We start from the raw sequence: 22,658 nt of genomic DNA, 5'->3' as shown, positions 1-22,658 counted from the left end.
ATGGCTCAGGGACTGTGAGACAGACTAGGCTGGTCGTGGCGTCGGCTTCTGTCGCCGTACGACTACGCATTTGTGACCCGCTCGTGTTTTTCGGAATAAAGATAGGTTACGGAAAGGGGCGAGTGTTGAAATGACGTCTAGTAGACGATGACGTAATCGCCTTCGGACTTCCTGCCTGTGTGTTAGTGAGGTTAACTGACTATAGAAGTCGACCTTGGCTGGAATTTTGGAGTTTTGGCTGAACTAACAAGTCTATGCATAGTCCAATCAAAATCGCCTTTAGGTTCATTAACTGAAGATTTCGGTCGATTGCAGGATTTGCAAAGCATGTGTATCGTCAATTTAGCGTCAACATGTAAATTCGAAATCTTTTCATGTTTTTAATCAAGGTGCTCACGTGATTGATGCACTTCGTGAAGTAAGACCCGTTTTATTACAATAAAGATCTTGATTATCGATCAGAGCGTCTTCCCTGGGCGCTGCCATTTTGTTTGAAGCAAATGCAAATGATATGAGAGGTGGAATCTGATTGGTCAATAGGAAGGTCAAGAAGGAACATAACTCGTAATAGTCACTGGTGGCGCCACAATCGATACCACAAGTTCCAACCTAGTTCGGCCTGGGTGGAAACTGGACTTTTATAGCCAGTTAACTCCCTTGAGATAGTGACATCACTGACTTATTTTGTCCCGTCAGCATTATTTGCTATAAGACGAGTTTAAGGTTACATACAGTTTCATTCAGTAATATATATTTAGAGAACTTAAAATAAATGAAAATGAAACATAGTTTTTTACAGTCCCATACAGGTTCCTGGGTACCAGTTCTACCCAGAACACCGTGTCCTTCAGCATGCTCGTTCTGGAAATAGACTGACGTCATCATAAATGTCTAATTTTTTATAAAACGTCTATTATACATACATATATGTTATTGCTTGAGTTAACACCATGTATTGATATGCTACTCAAAAGAAGTTAAAGAACACCCGATGTTTTTAAAAGACTAATTAATCTGTCACAGTTGAGGGTTTTGCAACATACAGCCTTCTAATTGTAGGTGGTCTTTAACTTGTTTTGAGTAGTATATAGTATATAGAAAAATCATAATGACACTTACAAAACATTTACAGATTTATTTGAAAGATAACATGCACAAGAACAGGCTGGACGGATTTTTACATCGTTTGGTAAGTGTGTACATGACGTTATGAACACCACAGTCAAGTCTAAAGATGTAAGTTTAAACACATGAGTTATTAAGATAACATGTTGGTATAAATAACACCGCCGCTCTATGGTCCGTTGCCAAAGAGTATGAGTGAGTGAGTGAGTTAGTATGATTTTATGTTATTTTAGCAATATTCCTGCGGCGGAAGTCCCCAGAAATGACCTTAGGGCATTGTACCCATGTAACGAATAGAACCCGGGCCTGCAGCGTGACGAACTAACGCTTTTAGACTACCCCACCGCCCCAGCGTCTGCCTAGACGTTGGAATTAGAGCAATGTGTGAAATAAAAAATAGGGTTGTGTTGTAATTAGGGTAGTGTCATTAGGGTGGTACAATTAGGGTAGCGTCATTAGGGTAGCGTAATTAGGGTAGTGTCATTAGGGCGGTGTCATTAGGGTAGCGTCATTAGGGTACTATCATTAGGGTGGTATAATTAGGGTAGCGTCATAAGGGTAGCGTCATTAGGGTAGCGTCATTAGGGTTGTGTGATTAGGGTAGTGTCATTAGGGTAGCGTCCTCAGGGTAGCGTCATTAGGGTAGTGTCATTAGGGTAGCGTCATTAGGGTAGTGTCATTAGGGTGGTATAATTAGGGTAGCGTCATTAAGGTAGCGTCATTAGGGTAGCGTCATTAGGGTAGTGTCATTAGGGTAGCGTCATTAGGGTAGTGTCATTAGGGTGGTGTAATTAGGGTAGCGTCATTAGGGTACTGTCATTAGGGTGGTATAATTAGGGTAGCGTCATAAGGGTAGCGTCATTAGGGTAGCGTCATTAGGGTAGTGTCATTAGGGTGGTGTAATTAGGGTAGCGTCATTAGGATACTGTCATTAGGGTGGTATAATCAGGGTGGTGTAATTAGGGTACTGTCATTAGGGTGGTATAATCAGGGTGGTGTAATTAGGGTAGTGTCACTAGGGTGGTATAGCTAGGGTAGTGTCATGAGGGTGGAATAATTAGGGTACTCAGGGCTGCTACTGTATACATCCTAGACACCGAGTGGGACAAGAGGGATTGGAATGCCTGACTACAGCTGACGACTGTCCCGAACCTAAAACACATTTAATATGTTTTCGGGACAATAGCATATCTTGTTTGGCTTGCTTTTCACCAGTAACCCTAACCATAACAATTACCGAAAATGTATTTAAAAAACATCTGAAGAAATTGTTAATCTTATAACATTCACAGATTTATCGACATATTGATTGTATGTCGGTTTAAAAAAAAAAAGATTTGCAGATGAAATGCAATCTTTGAAAAAGTAAACTCCATTCCGATATCATTTTGATTGTTACTGAATATTGTTTTAATCAATATACCGTCCTTTTCCACCTGTGCTGATCAACAATTCGCTGTACACGGGGATAGAAAGGGTTAACACAGAATCGTGTCGTGGCCTCGACACAACGTGGACAACATGACACACAATACATCAATGTAATAAAGTCAACACAACAAAAATAAGGACTGCAGTTTCACCAGTAGATTCTTAGAAATCATTATTGTAAAATAAATGTCATAACTATGTTGTTGTTTTTTCAGAACAGTATCATAGGCGGAACAAGAGCCACATCCTACCACTTATGGAACACCAAATGTAGTACAGAGAGGATTTTGATAAGAATGCTGGATCCACCCTTGAGTTTCATCGCTAACAAAATAGCTCAATGAAAGTTGAAGTGCAGTTTGCAGTATAATCTTGAAATAGTTTAAATCATTTCAAAGAAAACGTTAATGTTGTCAAAATTCGACAATAGTCTCATAAGAGTGAACAGAAAATGTGTGTAGATAGCAATAACTATCATCCAAGTTTAACGGCATCGTCACACCAGCTTATAACGGCATCGTCACACCAGCTTATAAGCTGGTACAGGTGTAGTCCGTTCTGCTCGCGCCGCCCGCTCCCTTCGCCTCGCATGTCGGACCGTCCCACTTCATGGCAAATCCAGCGGAAGCACATGAAGCGGAACCGGATTTCAGACACGCCAGTGCGCACTGGAACGTGGCTTGTTGCTTGGCGTCCGGTATTGGGTCGGGGATCGCACCTGGACCATCTCCCTTGCAAAAAACACCTTTACTTTCGGCGGAGCAAGTCACTGTCATCACTGAAACAATAGAAACGAATCCTATATTTTAGGCATATGAATTGGGAGACAACCTACTGTGTCTTGAAATTTGAAATAGTCTAAATGTAGATTAGATACTTCTAGTTTAAATTTGAAACAGAGCGTTTTAGCGTGGGCTGTCGATAGATTGATAAAGAAGAGAATATATGGATGTCAACGTCTTTATTATGAGAAACACAACGTTTCGGAGTAGATGCTTACTCCTTCATCAGGTGAATATAATTAGGTGTGCGGCAAGATAAATCAGTTGTCCACTTATTTGAAATATCGCTTCGGGGCCAGCGCTTCATGTTTCCCTGATACGGCCCTACACTTGCAACACTTGTGGCATGGTTGATTTACCGTGACGTGCGGGCATAGCGGGAGTAAACCCCCCAATCAGCTATGGGATTAATCGACAATCCCAAACGTTAATAAAACAACCGAAAAGACCCAGTGATTCGTGTCGGCTTTCCTATTACACTGGTACTCACTGCAGGAAGATTAACTCTGACGTTGATAGAAGTAAAGTCCTTCTCGATTTCAACACTACAGGAAACCATCTTTATCAGCTGTGCCCGTGCCATTATCGTAATATCCTAGTTAGCCGCACTCACCCCATCTCCGCCAGGATCAGTGACGTATTTCGCGGATCGACCATTCTTACACTTAGTATTGGGTGACAACAATCACCAAGTAAGATCGGCAGATGGCTATACAAAACTCAACCCGAGATCCACCAAAAGCCATACTCATACTCAAATACAAGGAAAGTTGAGGTAGCCATCCCACGCCTCAAACTCGGTCACAAAAAAACACTATGACAAGGTATGCCCGTCTTGCAATCACCGCTAAACAAAGATCTGAAGACATCCAATTAGGGGTAACGTCAGAACGACCTTTCATCCGACCAATCAGAGCGTCGCTTACCAGATTATGAAAGTGACAGTCGGAATGTGATTTCTAATCATGCAACCTCGAAAACTTTAACACAGGGTGTTCCGAACGATAGTTACGGGTTTAACGACTGAATCCATACAATCTGAACCATCTAATAGCCATTACAGAATGTTCTTTTGTTCTGGTTTCAAATTTATAATCGAGAATTTGTCAAAATATGTTTCGAAGCGTAGTCGCCAATTTGAAATTAGTGCCGTAAAGCACGAGAAAGCTGCCTTCTGATTGGTCATTCCACTGGTCGGTCAAAGCACGGTCGGTCTGACGTGACCCGTGATTGGATGTCCTCAGATCTTTGTTTAGCCGTAGCGAGAACTAAGATCTGATTTTAATGAGATTGACGTTTTCTTATTTAATACATCGCTCGAACCGTCTGTGAGAGAAGCGGTAACATTATTCCCCAATACAGGTGGGGACGCTGACGACAGTATTCATGGGCACGCCTGAATTAATCTTCAAACCCGATGATTATGGGTTCGAATCCCAGATGTGTCCTGATTAGGATTCTTAGTCTATCAGCACCACACCATGTGTGCTCGTAGATTTTAGCAAAGTGTTAAATGTCGAAAAGCGGAATCATTTTGGGCTCTTCTCACTCTCCTTAGGATTTAAGTCACGTTCAATATTATTGCACTTATAAATATAGCACGTGCATGCTGCTTGTGCTGCCCGGACTAGTGTCGGTTTTATAGTGCCAGCCTACTTAGTTGCCACTTAGTTTAACATGAATACCCCACTCAGACACGGTATACTGACTCCGATACAGTATACTGACTCCGGCCACTCGGAGTCATAATTGCGAGTCATAATCAACATAAAATGCAACACTGTTCGTGTGTAAATCCAGTGTCGCCACTGAAACAATGCATAGAGCCAGCGGGTGACTCTTGTACTAGTCCGGACTAATGCCGAATTTATAGTGCTAGCCCACTGAGATACCATGCCGCAGTTTAACATGAATACCCTACTGAGACACCCAGACTTCGAGCCCGAAGTTCAAGTATTCATGAAGTATTTATTCTACATATTTATCAAGTGTTCATCAAGGGTTTATGTTACATACATATACCTGAAACCGCTTTCCCCGCTTCTTTTATGCGTCTTTGCTCTTGGGGATGTACATATTTAATCATCGACGAATGTCAAGAATCTCGGAACTCGACACATTACCACTCACAAGTGTAAGCTACGAAAGAGCTTCATTCAGAAGAATGTGTGTTCATATACATCCACGCCTCGCTGCGCAGAGTTGCGTCCCTTAGTCGTTGCGGATCCTATCGTCGTGGGTTCGAATCTTAGATTCGCCTTGATCATAATTTTGGGTTGGTGGCACCGTACGGCATCGTTGTGGTGAAACCGTTCGGATAAACGCACAATGGAGCGGAGAAATGTTGCTGTCAATATATACTACTCAACATAAGTTAAGGACCACACGAGTCATGGCATGGTCATGGCATGGTCATGGCGTGACACGTGAACCGTAGTAATATGCTAGATTCGTGTGGCATGACAATAGTAATATGACATATTCGGGCGGTCTTTAACTTCTTTTGAGTAGTATACACAGACGTTCCCAACAAGATCGGCTCCGGACTGACGGGATGCGGAACGGCCAGGTTTTACTTTAACATACATACACACTTGTCAATATAGAGGGGGTGCAGAGGGTGCGCAGAGAGAAAGTCACGTTAAGTATTGGGGCAGAGAGAAAGTCATGTTAAGTATTGGAGCAGAGAGAAAGTCATGTTAAGTATTGGGGCAGAGACAAAGTAATGTTAAGTATTGGGGCAGAGAGAAAGTCATGTCAAGTACTGGGGCAGAGAGAAAGTCATGTTAAGTATTGGGGCAGACAGAAAGTCACATTAAGTATTGGGGCAGAGAGAAAGTCACGTTAATTATTGGAGCAGAGAGAAAGTCATGTTAAGTATTGGAGCAGAGAGAAAGTCATGTTAAGTATTGGAGCAGAGAGAAAGTTATGTTAAGTATTGGAGCAGAGAGAAAGTCATGTTAAGTATTGGGGCAGAGAGAAAGTTATGTCAAGTATTGGGGCAGACAGAAAGTCACGTTAAGTATTGGAGCAGAGAGAAAGTCATGTTAAGTATTGCGACAGAGTGAAAGTCACGTTAATTATTGGGGCAGAGAGAAAGTCATGTTAATTATTGGGGCAGAGAGAAAGTCATGTTAAGTATTGGAGCAGAGAGAAAGTCATGTTAAGTATTGGAGCAGAGAGAAAGTCACGTTAAGTATTGGGGCAGAGAGAAAGTCATGTTAAGTATTGGGGCAGAGAGAAAGTCATGTTAAGTATTGCGACAGAGAGAAAGTCATGTTAAGTATTGGGACAGAGAGAAAGTCATGTTAGTTATTGGAGCAGAGAGAAAGTCATGTTAAGTATTGGAGCAGAGAGAAAGTCACGTTAAGTATTGGAGCAGAGAGAAAGTCATGTTAAGTATTGGAGGAGAGAGAAAGTCACGTTAAGTATTGGAGCAGAGAGAAGGTCATGTTAAGTATTGGAGCAGAGAGAAAATCATGTTAAGTATTGGAGCAGAGAGAAAGTCATGTTAAGTATTGGAGCAGAGAGAAAGTCATGTTAAGTATTGGGGCAGAGAGAAAGTCACGTTAAGTATTGGGGCAGAGAGAAAGTTATGTGAAGTATTGGAGCAGAGAGAAAGTCATGTTAAGTATTGGGGCAGAGAGAAAGTCATGTTAAGTATTGGAGCAGAGAGAAAGTCATGTTAAGTATTGGAGCAGAGAGAAAGTCACGTTAAGTATTGGGGCAGAGAGAAAGTCATGTTAAGTAATTGGAGGAAAGAGAAAGTCACGTTAAGTATTGGAGCAGAGAGAAAGTCATGTTAAGTATTGGGGCAGAGACAAAGTCATGTTAAGTATTGGAGCAGAGAAAAAGTCATGTTAAGTATTGGAGGAGAGAGAAAGTCATGTTAAGTATTGCGACAAAGAGAAAGTTATGTCAAGTATTGGGGCAGAGAGAAAGTTATGTTAAGTATTGGGGCAGAGAGAAAGTCATGTTAAGTATTGCGACAGGGAGAAAGTCATGTTAAGTATTGGGACAGAGAGAAAGTCATGTTAATTATTGGAGCAGAGAGAAAGTCATGTTAAGTATTGGAGCAGAGAGAAAGTCACGTTAAGTATATGGGCAGAGAGAAAGTCATGTTAAGTATTGGAGGAGAGAGAAAGTAACGTTAAGTATTGGAGCAGAGAGAAGGTCATGTTAAGTATTGGAGCAGAGAGAAAATCATGTTAAGTATTGGAGCAGAGAGAAAGTCATGTTAAGTATTGGAGCAGAGAGAAAGTCACGTTAAGTATTGGGGCAGAGAGAAAGTCACGTTAAGTATTGGGGCAGAGAGAAAGTTATGTTAAGTATTGGAGCAGAGAGAAAGTCATGTTAAGTATTGGGGCAGAGAGAAAGTCATGTTAAGTATTGGAGCAGAGAGAAAGTCATGTTAAGTATTGGAGCAGAGAGAAAGTCACGTTAAGTATTGGGGCAGAGAGAAAGTCATGTTAAGTAATTGGAGGAAAGAGAAAGTCACATTAAGTATTGGAGCAGAGAGAAAGTCATGTTAAGTATTGGGACAGAGACAAAGTCATGTTAAGTATTGGACAGAGAGAAAGTCATGTTAAGTATTGGGGCAGAGAGAAAGTCATGTTAAGTATTGGAGGAGAGAGAAAGTCATGTTAAGTATTGGAGCAGAGAGAAAGTCACGTTAAGTATTGGGGCAGAGAGAAAGTCATGTTAAGTATTGGAGGAGAGAGAAAGTCACGTTAAGTATTGGGGCAGAGAGAAAGTCATGTTAAGTATTGGGGCAGAGAGAAAGTCACGTTAAGTATTGGGGCAGAGAGAAAGTCATGTTAAGTATTGGAGCAGAGAGAAAGTCATGTTAAGTATTGGAGCAGAGAGAAAGTCGCGTTAAGTATTGGAGCAGAGAGAAGGTCATGTTAAGTATTGGAGCAGAGAGAAAATCATGTTAAGTATTGGAGCAGAGAGAAAGTCATGTTAAGTATTGGAGCAGAGAGAAAGTCGCGTTAAGTATTGGAGCAGAGAGAAAGTCATGTTAAGTCTTGGAGGAGAGAGAAAGTCACGTTTAGTATTGGAGCAGAGAGAAGGTCATGTTAAGTATTGGAGCAGAGAGAAAATCATGTTAAGTATTGGAGCAGAGAGAAAGTCATGTTAAGTATTGGAGCAGAGAGAAAGTCATGTTAAGTATTGGAGCAGAGAGAAAGTCATGTTAAGTATTGGGGCAGAGAGAAAGTCATGTTAAGTATTGGAGCAGAGAGAAAGTCATGTTAAGTATTGCGACAGAGAGAAAGTCATGTCAAGTATTGGGACAGAGAGAAAGTCATGTTAATTATTGGGGCAGAGAGAAAGTCATGTTAAGTATTGAGGCAGAGAGAAAGTCATGTCAAGTATTGGGGCAGAGAGAAAGTCATGTTAATTATTGGAGCAGAGAGAAAGTCATGTTAAGTATTGAGGCAGAGAGAAAGTCATGTCAAGTATTGGGGCAGAGAGAAAGTCATGTTAATTATTGGGGCAGAGAGAAAGTCACGTTAAGTATTGGAGCAGAGAGAAAGTCATGTTAAGTATTGGAGCAGAGAGAAAGTCACGTTAAGTATTGGAGCAGAGACAAAGTCATGTTAAGTATTGCGACAGAGAGAAAGTCATGTTAAGTATTGGGGCAGAGAGAAAGTCACGTTAAGTACTCGGGCAGAGAAAAAGTCATATAAAGCTTTTAGGGCATAGAAAATGTGATTTTAAGCATTGAGTATTGACTTCCCACCCACAAATATTCACAGCTATCGCTTGTCACTCAAATCCAATCGATATTCACACCGACCAATATTTCCGACTGATTTCCATTCACACCAGTCGATTATTACATTACCTATATTCCCATCGACCACTATTCCCGACAACGGCTATTCCTCTACGTAAAGTATTGTCATGGCGCTGTTCACACCATAAGCGGCCAGGACTTGCGTTTATACGCCCTCTGGGGGCACGGGTGGCCCAGTCGTCTAAGGCGCCGCGATTCGCTGTGCAGAGTTGCGTCCCTTGGGCACGCCAGAAACCTATGATTGTGGGTTCGAATCCCGGTTCGCCCCAATTATGTTTTTGGGTTTGTCAGCACCATACCCGTGCTCGTGGGTTTCACCAAAGTGGTAAATGTCTTAGAACTGCATCACTTCAGGCTTTCCTCCCACATTAAGCTGACACGCCGCGATATAACTGGAATACTGTTAAAAGCGGCGTTAAACCCAACTCACTCACTCACTCACTCACTCATATGCCCTTTAGGAACTGACGCTAACAGAAAGTGATTAAATGGCACACCTGCAGAATTCCCAGAAGCATATACCAAAAGCAACATGGAGTTTTGTAACGATGAAACAGTGAGCTATTTATTTTTTTTATATGAAAATATAAAAACAACAACCAAGATCTTCAATTAAGATAAAAGGCCACCTGCGAGAGGCACCTGCGCATGGGAAGAGAACGGCGTCAGTCACACAACAGTATCGACAGTCGCCAGTAGATGGAACAAGGTGCGTTAGATGATTTGCAACCGAGGTTCCCACATTTACTGGCAACCAGTGTCAAGGATTACGAAATAAAACACAGAAAATGCCACCTCAGACACAATGACAACTGCCAGGAGAAGGAGAAACACAACAGCCATGAGCTACAACACACAACAATGAGAGGATAATACGTTTTTCATTGCTTGGCAAAGCTGTCATTGTTGATTTTCTATTTATTGCATGTTAAACGACACCAAACTTCAAAATAACGCCTAGAACATCAAACCACATGCAAAACCATCATGACAGTTGCATTATTGATTCTAATGTGTTAATGGTTCGGTGTGGTGTGGTGTGGTGTGGTGTGGTGTGGTGTGGTGTGGGGTGGGGTGGGGTGGGGTGGGGTGGGGTGGGGTGTGTCTTTATTTTTAAATGCTGAGATTTCTTTTCTTCATAATGGAAAGAAATGTTACAATTTTCTCTCGGGAAGGAGTTTTGGCTGTAGACCAGGCGCATGGCCTGATTCAGGCAGACTGGGTGGAAGAGAGTCAGGCCTAGGAGTGGCAGACCTCCTGTCACCTCCACCCAGGATCTTTTCATGCGTGATCTCCATCTGATGAACGCTATTATCACTGTGACATCATCAGCAGAGGCAGACCTCCTGTCACCTCCACCCAGGATCTTTTCATGCGTGATCTCCATCTGATGAACGCTATTATCACTGTGACATCATCAGCAGAGGCAGACCTCCTGTCACCTCCACCCAGGATCTTTTCATGCGTGATCTCCATCTGATGAACGCTATTATCACTGTGACATCATCAGCAGAGGCAGACCTCCTGTCACCTCCACCCAGGATCTTTTCATGCGTGTTCTCCATCTGAGGAACGCTATTATCACTGTGACATCATCATTGTCATCACTGTGGCAATCATTTCGATGGACAGTGTTCAGAAGACTGCGTAGGTACATATCAGATCTTGCAGACCACTACGAGAGGCAACGCTGATACTAAACCGATGGTAGAACAGAGCCTGTCAAAAAGTCATGTTCACAGGAGACAGCAGATTCCATCTTTTCAGAGCAGATGGAAGAGTTTGTGTCAACTTCCGTCATGGAGGGCATTGTTGCATTCAAGATATCGAACCGTTTTGAGGAGGCAGCATCTGCAGCCCTGTCAATGCGGCATCTGTAGCCACGTTAAGACAGATCTGGTGATTTCGTAAGGACACATCACTAGACAGCATTACGTTGATCAATCTCTCTACCCTGTTGTACTCCCGTTCTTGCAATAGAACAGGACAGGCCCTGTTTCAACAAGATAACACAATTGTTGGATCACACTGACCGTCAATCAGAGCACGACTAGGCCCCTCTTATAACAAGGATCAGTTAGCACAGGCCCTCTGAGAAGAATGGCGTTGAATCCCATTTCTTGTGGTCAGACGTATCACATCTTCTTCTCATGGTCGAGTTGGGGCGTGCATTGATTCCCGTCTTGGGCATACATAATACTGACTGGCAATTGTGACATTCTGATTGATTAAAGGAAGTGTCATGTGCTGATTTCAGTCTTGCTGGTTGATCGAATACTGTACAACTGAAGGTGAACACAATATATTCATATTTATTCTCATTCATGACATCAACTTGTAATGATGCAAGCCTTTTAAAATAAGATCTTAAGCCCCTTTACACAGGGCTGCGACCTTTGTGCCACCTTCGAGCGATCAAAAACTGGCCAAGACGCTCAATGGTCGCCTAAACCCAGAAAATCATGTTTTTTATGTAACTGCTCCAGCAATTGTTCAGCAGTAACTGCTCGAGTTGTTCAGCGTCTGCAATCACAATGAAATACTGCAGGTACAAGCCCTCTATTTATAGGCAGGCTGATGAGGCATTACAGGTAACTCAAAAGAGGCAGAAAAGAGGCAGAAGCATTGCCGTGGTGTCTCAAGGGTTGCAGCAGAACGCATCTATAACCTTGCAACCATTAGGCGACCATTGTGCCTTCATTTTGCAACAACGGCAACGCTTGTGCCTTCCTTTTGCCTCCTTTGAGCCACCTTTGAGCAACCAACCTCCTCGGAGACACTTGTGCGACTGTCTTGAACATGGGCAAAAAAACACTACGACCATGGCGTCCATGGCGATGTCTGAACCTCCACCTTGGAACAACCTAGGCAACCATTCTGCCTCCTTTGAGCATTCAACGACGACCTGCCAAATTTTGTGGTCGCACACAGGAGGCACAAAGGTCGCCATCCTGTATAAAGGCCCCATTAGTCCTCGCTACCGCTAAACAAAGATCTGAGGACATCCAATTAGGGATCAGGTCAGAGCGAGCTTTCATCCGACCAATCAGAGCGTCGCTTACCAGATCACGAAAGTGACAGTCGGAATGTGATTTCTAAACACAGGGTATTCCGAACGATAGTTAACGACTGAATCCATACAATCTAGACCATCTATTAGCCATTCCAGAATGTTCTTTTGTTCAGGTTTCAAAGTTATAACGAGAATTTGTCCAAATGTGTTTCGAAGCGTTGTCGACAATTTGAAATTAGTGCCGTAAAGCACGAAAAAGCTGCCTTTTGATCAGCTAAAGACGACTTCTTGTCAGTCATTCCATTGTCAGTCAAAGTTCGCGCAATGTCGGTCTGACGTGACCCGTAATTCATGTCTTTTGACATTACAAGTGTCTTCCTTGACATTGGTACTATTTTTAGGAATAAACAATGTTTCTACTTACACAAAATTATGAGCTATGTTTTTCTTCTTTCTTTTTTTTCATAAATTCTCGCCCCCTCCCCCTAGAAATCGAATGGTCCACTCTAACCTGTCGCTCGAGCAGCTGCCCCGAAATGTGATATATTTCAAAAGTCGGAAATAACGCAGAATTGTGGTATATAATGTTTGTTATTCCACTCATGACAGATCACCGGGTACACAACTTGTATCAATCAATAAACACTACAAACTCCGTGTACACTGCATGTTTCCATGGAGCAGACTTCTAACATCATCTACATCAACGCTGAGGCTTGTCACAATCCCCTTTATCTTTCACCGGATGCGTGACAAACAGCATCAAAATCAATAAAACTAAAATCCTTTTGTTAAATACCAAGTACCTTTATCTATTTATATCTGAGCAATATATATAGTAATACACGTGCGTACAATAGAAACGCGTTGTGAACGTTCAAATACACGATATTAACTTAAGGTAATCGACATATTTGCATTCATAGCTGTTTCTCGCAACTGCTGATTAATTTAGATCTTTTCCAATAATCTTCATTCTCAATTTCATTTGATAAATTTGGAATGGAAACCTGAACCTTTGCAAATATACTGCCAGGCAAAAGAAAGTATCCACTTGAAAATTTGATTTGACCCAAAAATTACAAACGTTATCAAAACGTTACTGAATAGTCGCTGAAACAATGCAAACATAAGGTTCAAAACAGAAGTACGATATCAGTACCAAATACAAGTACATCACCATCGAAAAAACATTTCTTCTTTGTTTCATTCATTCATCAAACATGGGTGTGTACTTTCTTTTGCCAGGCAGTTTACTTATTTCTCTGAGAAAAGAAAATCTTACAATCTTGACAATGCTTTGTGATGAAGAACTTCTTCACCATCAACCTGTCATCTGGAGAACCTGGGGCGGTCGGGTAGCCTAGTGGTTCAAGCGTTCGCTCGTCACGCCGAAGACCCGGGTTCGATTCCTGACATGGGTACAATATGTGACAATTCTGGTGCCCCCCGCTGTGATATTGCTGGCGTAAAAGCGGCGTAAAACCATACTCACTCACTCACTCGATCACTCTGGAGAACCTGCAGAATCTGTTCCCAGACTGTCGCACTGGCTCAAACTGAGGGGCCACTATTTTGTGAAGGTTAACGACGAGTAAGGTGAGCTACAAACCACATTAAACCACAGGCACTGACCCAGGTGAGTCTCCTGGGAAGAACAGATCCTAACAATCTTTTAAAAAAAGATCTTAGTTCTCGTTGCATGAGGACATCCCATTACGGTCACGACAGGACGACCTTCCACAGACTTTGACCGACCAATGAAACGCCTAACAAGAACTATAAAGTCGGCATTAGTCCGGACTAGTACAACACACACGCGCGCACTCACGCACGCATGCACACACGCACGCACGCACGCACGCAGGCACGCACGCACGCACGCACGCAAGCACGCACACACACACACATACACATGCATACATGTCACTATATAAGTGCAATAATCTTGAACGCGACGTTAAACCCATTTCACGTCACGTCACGTTACATATATACAACAGCAAGATCAAGTCGGTGTTCGTTTTAAATGAATAAATAAATGTTGGCTATGTTGGATATAAAATACAACCACAAGACTCTGTAGCTAACCTGAACGTTTCTGCAAAATGTGTGACATTCCATGGTTTTGGTCCTATAAAGTTATTGAAAGAATAGGGGCGGTCGGGTAGCCTAGTGGTTAAGGCGTTAGTTCATCACGCTGAATACCCGGGTTCGATTCCCGACATGGGTACAAAGTGTGAAGCCCATTTCTGGTGTACCCCGCCGTGATATTGCTGGAATATTGCTAAAAGCGGCGTAAAACCATACTCACTCACTCACTCACTCACTCACTCACTATAGAAAGAATATACACCAGCAAGGGACCTTCTCACTTAGTGTATACAGACTACATGTATAGTAGGGGGCGAATGATTTATGTAATCTTTGTTTATCTTGTCCTGCCCGTGGTTTATGTACTCTTACTGCCGAAGCTTGCTCCCGCCAACCCCCTATTTACATTACTATTATGTATTAGCATGTATTTTCAATTATTGTGCACTTAGAATATATTACTTTTACATATTCACTTAATGCGTCTATTCTTGTTTTTTATATTTTTAGAAATAGTCTCTCATAACCATGACAACTCATAAAAAATGGTTCATTACAATTCTAAAAACTGCGTATTGTTTAGCATGATGTTGGTATCATTTGGCGCTAATCACCAAACTAACAACACATATATCAAGAAATTGTTTCTTTATTGGTTGTATAACGCCGCACTTAGCAATATTCCAGCCATATGACAGCAAGCCCAGTTGATATGCAATCAACCAAGTGACCGAACATGACCATCCGTTCCATGTTGCCGCCTCTTACGACAAGCTTAGGTTACCGGGACCTATGTTCTTTCCTGGGATCCCCCTGGGTAGGAAAGATTGCCGAGTAAGGGTTACCGATGCACTTTTCAATGTGGCAGCTGAGACAATTCTTAGAGGTGTTTACAGAGACGCCATTCCCGAAATCATCCATCTGAAGTTTCGGTAATTATTCCAAAACACAAGAAAGGAGTTTTAAACAACCCATACAATTATTGGGGAATATCCTTAATGAGTATTCTTGGAAAGATTTTACATCTGTACTTAATTCCAGGATTACGAATTGGGCTAACATGCGTGATAAGATTCCCGAAACTCAAGCTGGTTTTAGAAAAAAAGTACTCAACGTCAGATCATATATTCACATTATATGCAATAATCCAAAAATGTCTATCACGTCGTAAACACAAAGTGTATGTAGCCTTTGTTGATTTAAAAAAAGCTTTTGACTCCGTTGATAGTTATAAACTATGGTACTGTTTTAGAACTACTGGTCTTCAGGGGAAAATGTACTCTATATTAAAAGGTATGTATTCAAATATCAAATCATGTGTACGATGTGGTGACGATGTAACCGACTTCTTTGACTGTCCTGTTGGCTTACGACAAGGCTGTATCTTGAGCCTGATATTGTTCTCATGTTTTATCAGTGAATTATATTATGAAATTACTTTTAGTATCAGATTCAGTTGTTCGACTACAAAAACAACTTAACATTTTAGAATGTTACACCAAAGAGTGGAAACTATCAGTTAACTATGATAAAACAAATATTGTCATTTTCAGAAGAGGGGGTCAGGTGGCACTGAATGAAAGATGTTTTTTCGATGGTAAATGTGTTTATGTTCTGAGCCATTATACATGTCTTGGTGTAATGTTTACCCATTCAATGAACTTCCATAAAAGTGTCTCGGTCTTAACATCACGTGCAAAGAAGGCCTTAAACAATGTGATGTCTGTCTCGCAGAAAGTAGGAGCTTTTACACCGAATATATTTTTTAAATTATTTGATGGCTTAATCCAACCAAACCTGTTATATGGAACAGAAGTATGGGGATTTCAGCGATACGATTGTCTCAAAAAAGCTACATCTTTCAGCCTGTAAAATCCGTTGGTTCATCAACTACCAATTGTATGGTCTTTGACGAGTGTGACAGATACCCGTTATACATCAACTCCCAAATTAGATGCTTGAAATACTGGTTTAATATTCTTGGAATGCATGAATCCCCACCGAAATGCTTATAATATGCGTGTACATTTAGACGACATGGGCAAAGTAACATGGGCATCACATATTAGAAACCTTTTTTTCTCACTGCTGCAGGTTTGTATGGTTAAAGCAAACAGTGGGTGATGTTAAACTCTTTTTGAAACAATTTCTGGAACAATCTCTAAATATGTTTTACCAGGAATGGCATTTCACTCTAGAAAACAGTTCAAGGTATGACTTATATAGGACTTTTAAGAGTCTTATTCAACCAGAAAAAAACGTATCTACATAAACACCAAGAACCCTTCGACGTCCATTTATTCAATTTAGGCTCGGATTGTTAGATCTCATGATAAATGAAGGAAGAAAAATGTCCACTGAAACGTCGAAGGGGCTAAGCCCATTATGTCATTCAGCTATAGCAAAAGAAATTCATTTTACTTCTGTATGTCCTTATTATTATCTAAGAAACAGGTTTACACCAGAACGCTTTCTGTCAAATTATCCTGTACCTGCTTTTATTTCTCTTCGTTCTTCAATAGATGGTGCTCTCATATCAAAACTGGCTACATATGTTAAAAATGCAAATTGCCTCAGAAACAAATTGTTAAACATTAGTATATATCCAAATATGTAAACTATTTATTTGTAACTCTCTCGTATATGGGCCGGAGGCCTTGCATGCAACAAATATCTTTGACTTGACTTGACCTCGTAGGTAACAAAATGACTTCCATATTACTTTTACGGGCAATTTCTGGTGTCCCTCGATTTGATATTTTTGGAATATTGCTGCATAAATACTAACTCACTCACTCACTCACTCACTCACTCACTCACTCACTCACTCACTTACTCCTGATTCACCCATGGACTGACATTTAGTCCCATAAAATAATTTCAGAGCTGAGGCAATCTAGACTTGCCAAATCATTCTAGATTTGATTTGGACTCTCTGGGGTCTGGAGACAGAGTATTCATCCAGTATTTTCCTTTCTCTGTGGCTATGGTACACTCCTCCTACGTCATCATATTTTATATTGATCGCAATAGTCAAGCATTTTATGGCCGTCAAACACAAGCTTCACCTTTCTGATATTTTATAAATAATAAATGGCAGAATAAACTACCATAGCGACCAACCTTAATCATTGTACACCACCAGTGTCCTCCAGAATACGATTTAAGCCACTGTTCAGATGACAGGCTTGGATTTGTCTTTGGCAATAGCCTATCACAGAGGCAGCATTGCTGCCTCGTTCATGCATTTACAGGTTCCCAGGTCACGTGATGTAATCACAGCAATATGACACTGATTATGAAAGAAAGTTTTTTTATAATATTTATTGGTAGCTTCCATTATAATTTGTTCTGTTGTCATGAGACAGTTGGCGAGATGGAGGGGGGCTACTTGACAGTAGACAACCTAGACATTGACATTGTTATTATACACAGTGATTGTGTATCAAATCTTTCAAAGACATTTAGAAGTGATAGACATGAGGAAGAGCATTGATGGATGTCAACTTCTTTATTATGAGGAATGATAAAGGAGTAAGTATATACTCCGACACGTTGTGTTCATAATAAGAAGTTGACATTCATCAATTCTCTTCCTCAAGTGATTTGATGGTTAAATCAGAGCGCCACACCCGCTGGTAGTTGCATTCGTCAATCTACCATGGCAAGACACAGGAGCAAACACAAGGATGTCGTCACATTGAAAGAGACAAAGCTCAGGAATCATTTTAACTTGCAGCAACGACACCGGGTTTTCGCGAAACGGTCAATCATGCCCCGCCCTACCGAAAATGATTGAACGTCGCGGTCACAATGTCTCTAAAAACAGGGGCATGCCATATACTATACACAATGAACTCATTCCTTTCCAAAACTGATTTGTCAAATGGAGATTTTGTTTCACTGTCGAAAGATGCATTTATCGTCACCGTCCAACGCAAAATTTCCACAATTAGATTATACCATCAGAATTGCAGGGTAAGCCTTAAATATTGAAGGGGCGGTGTGGTAACCTTGTGGTCAAAGCGTAATGTGGGAAGGACATATCTGGTGTCCCTCGCCGTGAAATTGCTGGAATATTGCTAAAAACGGAGTAAAACCATACTCACTCACTCACACACTGAAACATAAATCATTCGCCCATACGTATTCAGCGGTGCTGATTATCATTTGACGACGGCACATTGCCATTGACGCTAGAGTTCAGAAAAGATAAATGTCATTTTCTTTCTGATAGTATCAAGGAAATGTCAATCAGTGCAATAAAATAATCCTGAACACTTTGTAGATATATACACATACAATTATCCATTAACGGTGTCATATAACTACTCCTAACTACAATGACGACGAGAATATGAAATTTAACTCACTCAGTGAGACGATCAAAAATGTTTCCAACGAAGTAATCCACCTCATGTTCTGTTTCTGTATGTTCTGAGTTTCACGGAAGGCAGTTGTCTCTATCGTCTGCTCCAGGCCATGTCCGGGCAACATGTGACGCACACGGGCAAACGTAGCAGACGACAATCAGAAGATCAATAGTTGGCCCAGGATGAGCTACCGAGTGAATAAGGTAGTCTCTAGTCTCATGTCGTCATCTAGTCATTGTAATAAATATATCAAAGTATTGAAACCATCTTGGATGACAACGTCAGGCGTGCCCTCCATTGATGCCTTGGATGTGGACAGTCCGTGCCCCAGGCATCAACACGTCCTGGCAAACCTTCCACACATCACATGGCCGGCCACACTACTTGATGAGGTAGTGGAACCGGATCCCATGCTTACAGCCACCTTCAGCTCCGTATAGATTGATGTGCGATACATGCACAAGTTGGGAATTCTGTCAAGCCCTGCGGTTATTTTATGCCCAAAAAAGCACACCGAACTTCACTGTAAACAACTTGGTTGAAACTGTTCCCTTTGAAGTACAATGTCCGAGTGCTGTGATGTACAATGTCCGAGTGCTGTGATGTACAATGTCCCAGTGCTGTGATGTACAATGTACCAAGTGTGTGATGTACAATGTCCCAAGTATTTAATGTTCAATGTCCCAAGTATCAGATGTACGATGTCCCAAGTATTTAATGCTCAATGTCCCAAGTATCAGATGTACAATGTCCGAGTGCTGTGATGTACAATGTCCCAGTGCTGTGATGTACAATGTCCCAAGTGTGTGATGTACAATGTCCCAAGTGTGTGATGTACAATGACCCAAGTGTGTGATGTACAATGTCCCAAGTGTGTGATGTACAATGTCCCAAGTATCAGATGTACAATGTCCCAAGTGTGTGATGTACAATGTCCCAAGTGTGTGATGTACAATGTCCCAGTGCTGTGATGTACAATGTCCCAAGTGTGTGATGTACAATGTACCAGGTGTGTGATGTACAATGTCCCAAGTGTGTGATGTACAATGTCCCAGTTCTGTGATGTACAATGTGCCAGTGCTGTGATGGACAATGTCCAAAGTGTGTGATGTACAATGTCCCAAGTATTTAATGTTCCATGTCCAAAATATCAGATGTACGATGTCCCAAGTATTTAATGCTCAATGTCCGGAGTATCAGATGTACAATGTCCGAGTGCTGTGATGTACAATGTCCGAGTGCTGTGATGTACAATGTCCCAGTGCTGTGATGTACAATGTCCCAAGTGTGTGATGTACAATGTCCCAAGTGTGTGATGTACAATGTCCCAGGTGTGTGAAGTACAATGTCCCAGTGCTGTGATGTACAATGTCCCAAGTGTGTGATGTACAATGTCCGAGTGCTGTGATGTACAATGTACCAAGTGTGTGATGTACAATGTCCCAGGTGTGTGATGTACAATGTCCCAAGTGTGTGATGTACAATGTCCCAAGTGTGTGATGTACAATGTCCCAAGTGTGTGATGTACAATGTCCAAGGTGTGTGATGTACAATGTCCCAAGTGTGGGATGTACAATGTCCCAAGTGTGTGATGTACAATGTCCCAAGTGTGTGATGTACAATGTCCCAAGTGTGTGAAGTACAATGTCCCAGTGCTGTGATGTACAATGTCCCAAGTGTGTGATGTACAATGTGCGAGTGCTGTGATGTACAATGTACCAAGTGTGTGATGTACAATGTCCGAGTGCTGTGATGTACAATGTAACAAGTGTGTGATGTACAATGTCCCAGGTGTGTGATGTACAATGTCCCAAGTGTGTGAAGTACAATGTCCCAGGTGTGTGATGTACAATGTCCCAAGTGTGTGAAGTACAATGTCCCAGGTGTGTGATGTACAATGTCCCAAGTGTGTGAAGTACAATGTCCCAGGTGTGTGATGTACAATGTCCCAAGTGTGTGATGTACAATGTCCCAAGTGTGTGATGTACAATGTCCCAGGTGTGTGATGTACAATGTCCCAAGTGTGTGATGTACAATGTCCCAAGTGTGTGATGTACAATGTCCCAAGTGTGTGATGTACAATGTCCCAAGTATCAGATGTACAAAGTCCGAGTGCTGTAAGGTACAATGTCCCAAGTGTGTGATGTACAATGTCCCAAGTGTGTGATGTACAATGTCCCAAGTGTGTGATGTACAATGTCCCAAGTATCAGATGTACAAAGTCCGAGTGCTGTAAGGTACAATGTCCCAAGTGTGTGATGTACAATGTCCCAAGTGTGTGATGTACAATGTCCCAAGTGTGTGATGTACAATGTCCCCAGTGTGTGAAGTACAATGTCCCAAGTGTGTGATGTACACTGTCCCAAGTATCAGATGTACAATGTCCCAAGTGTGTGATGTACACTGTCCCAAGTATCAGATGTACAATGTCCCAAGTGTGTGATGTACAATGTCCCAACTATCAGATGTACAATGTCCCAAGTATCAGATGTACAATGTCCCAAGTATCAGATGTACGATGTCCCAAGTGTGTGATGTACAATGTCCCAAGTGTGTGATGTACAATGTCCGAAGTATCAGATGTACAATGTCCCAAGTGTGTGATGTACAATGTCCAAAGTATCAGATGTACAATGTCCCAAGTGTGTGATGTACAATGTCCCAAGTGTGTGATGTACAATGTCCCAAGTGTGTGAAGTACAATGTCCCAAGTGTGTGATATACAATGTCCCAAGTGTGTGAAGTACAATGTCCCAAGTATCAGATTACAACGTCCCAAGTGTGTGATGTACAATGTCCCAGGTGTGTGATGTACAATGTCCCAAGTGTGTGATGTACAATGTCCCAAGTGTGTGATGTACAATGTCCCAAGTGTGTGATGTACAATGTCCCAGGTGTGTGATGTACAATGTCCCAAGTGTGTGATGTACAATGTCCCAAGTGTGTGATGTACAATGTCCCAAGTGTGTGATGTACAATGTCCCAAGTATCAGATGTACAATGTCCCAAATGTGTGATGTACAATGTCCAAGGTGTGTGATGTACAATGTCCCAAGTGTGTGATGTACAATGTCCCAAGTGTGTGATGTACAATGTCCCAAGTGTGTGATGTACAATGTCCCAAGTGTGTGATGTACAATGTCCCAAGTGTGTGATGTACAATGTCCCAGGTGTGTGAAGTACAATGTCCCAAGTGTGTGATGTACAATGTCCCAGGTGTGTGAAGTACAATGTCCCAAGTGTGTGATGTACAATGTCCCAAGTACCAGATGTACAAAGTCCGAGTGCTGTAAGGTACAATGTCCCAAGTGTGTGATGTACAATGTCCCAAGTGTGTGATGTACAATGTCCCAAGTGTGTGAAGTACAATGTCCCAAGTGTGTGATGTACAATGTCCCAAGTGTGTGATGTACAATGTCCCAAGTGTGTGATGTACAATGTCCCAAGTGTGTGATGTACAATGTCCGAAGTATCAGATGTACAATGTCCCAAGTGTGTGATGTACAATGTCCAAAGTATCAGATGTACAATGTCCCAAGTGTGTGATGTACAATGTCCCAAGTGTGTGATGTACAATGTCCCCAGTGTGTGAAGTACAATGTCCCAAGTGTGTGATGTACAATGTCCCAAGTGTGTGATATACAATGTCCCAAGTGTGTGAAGTACAATGTCCCAAGTATCAGATTACAACGTCCCAAGTGTGTGATGTACAATGTCCCAGGTGTGTGATGTACAATGTCCCAAGTGTGTGATGTACAATGTCCCAAGTGTGTGATGTACAATGTCCCAAGTGTGTGATGTACAATGTCCCAGGTGTGTGATATACAATGTCCCAAGTGTGTGATGTACAATGTCCCAAGTGTGTGATGTACAATGTCCCAAGTGTGTGATGTACAATGTCCCAAGTATCAGATGTACAATGTCCCAAATGTGTGATGTACAATGTCCAAGGTGTGTGATGTACAATGTCCCAAGTGTGTGATGTACAATGTCCCAAGTGTGTGATGTACAATGTCCCAAGTGTGTGATGTACAATGTCC

The 22,658-nt window shown here is 41.8% G+C and overlaps 1 long non-coding RNA gene across 1 annotated transcript; it reads right to left on the bottom strand.

Moving 5' to 3' along the window:
- Positions 1–1,120: 1,120 nt before the first annotated feature.
- LOC124140718 lies at positions 1,121–19,019 on the bottom strand. Its single transcript, XR_007223245.1, has 2 exons — positions 18,619–19,019; positions 1,121–3,334 (listed from the first exon to the last, which is right to left on the bottom strand). It is a non-coding gene; the product is annotated as an uncharacterized LOC124140718 (long non-coding RNA).
- Between the last annotated feature and the right edge of the window lie 3,639 nt (positions 19,020–22,658).

This window comes from Haliotis rufescens, unplaced genomic scaffold (genome assembly GCF_023055435.1).
Source record: "Haliotis rufescens isolate VD_foot unplaced genomic scaffold, xgHalRufe1.0.p SCAF_3, whole genome shotgun sequence".
In the NCBI taxonomy this organism is placed as follows: domain Eukaryota; kingdom Metazoa; phylum Mollusca; class Gastropoda; order Lepetellida; family Haliotidae; genus Haliotis; species Haliotis rufescens.
Note: the sequence above shows the minus strand (reverse complement) of the source record. Positions and strands in the feature narration are given on the sequence as shown.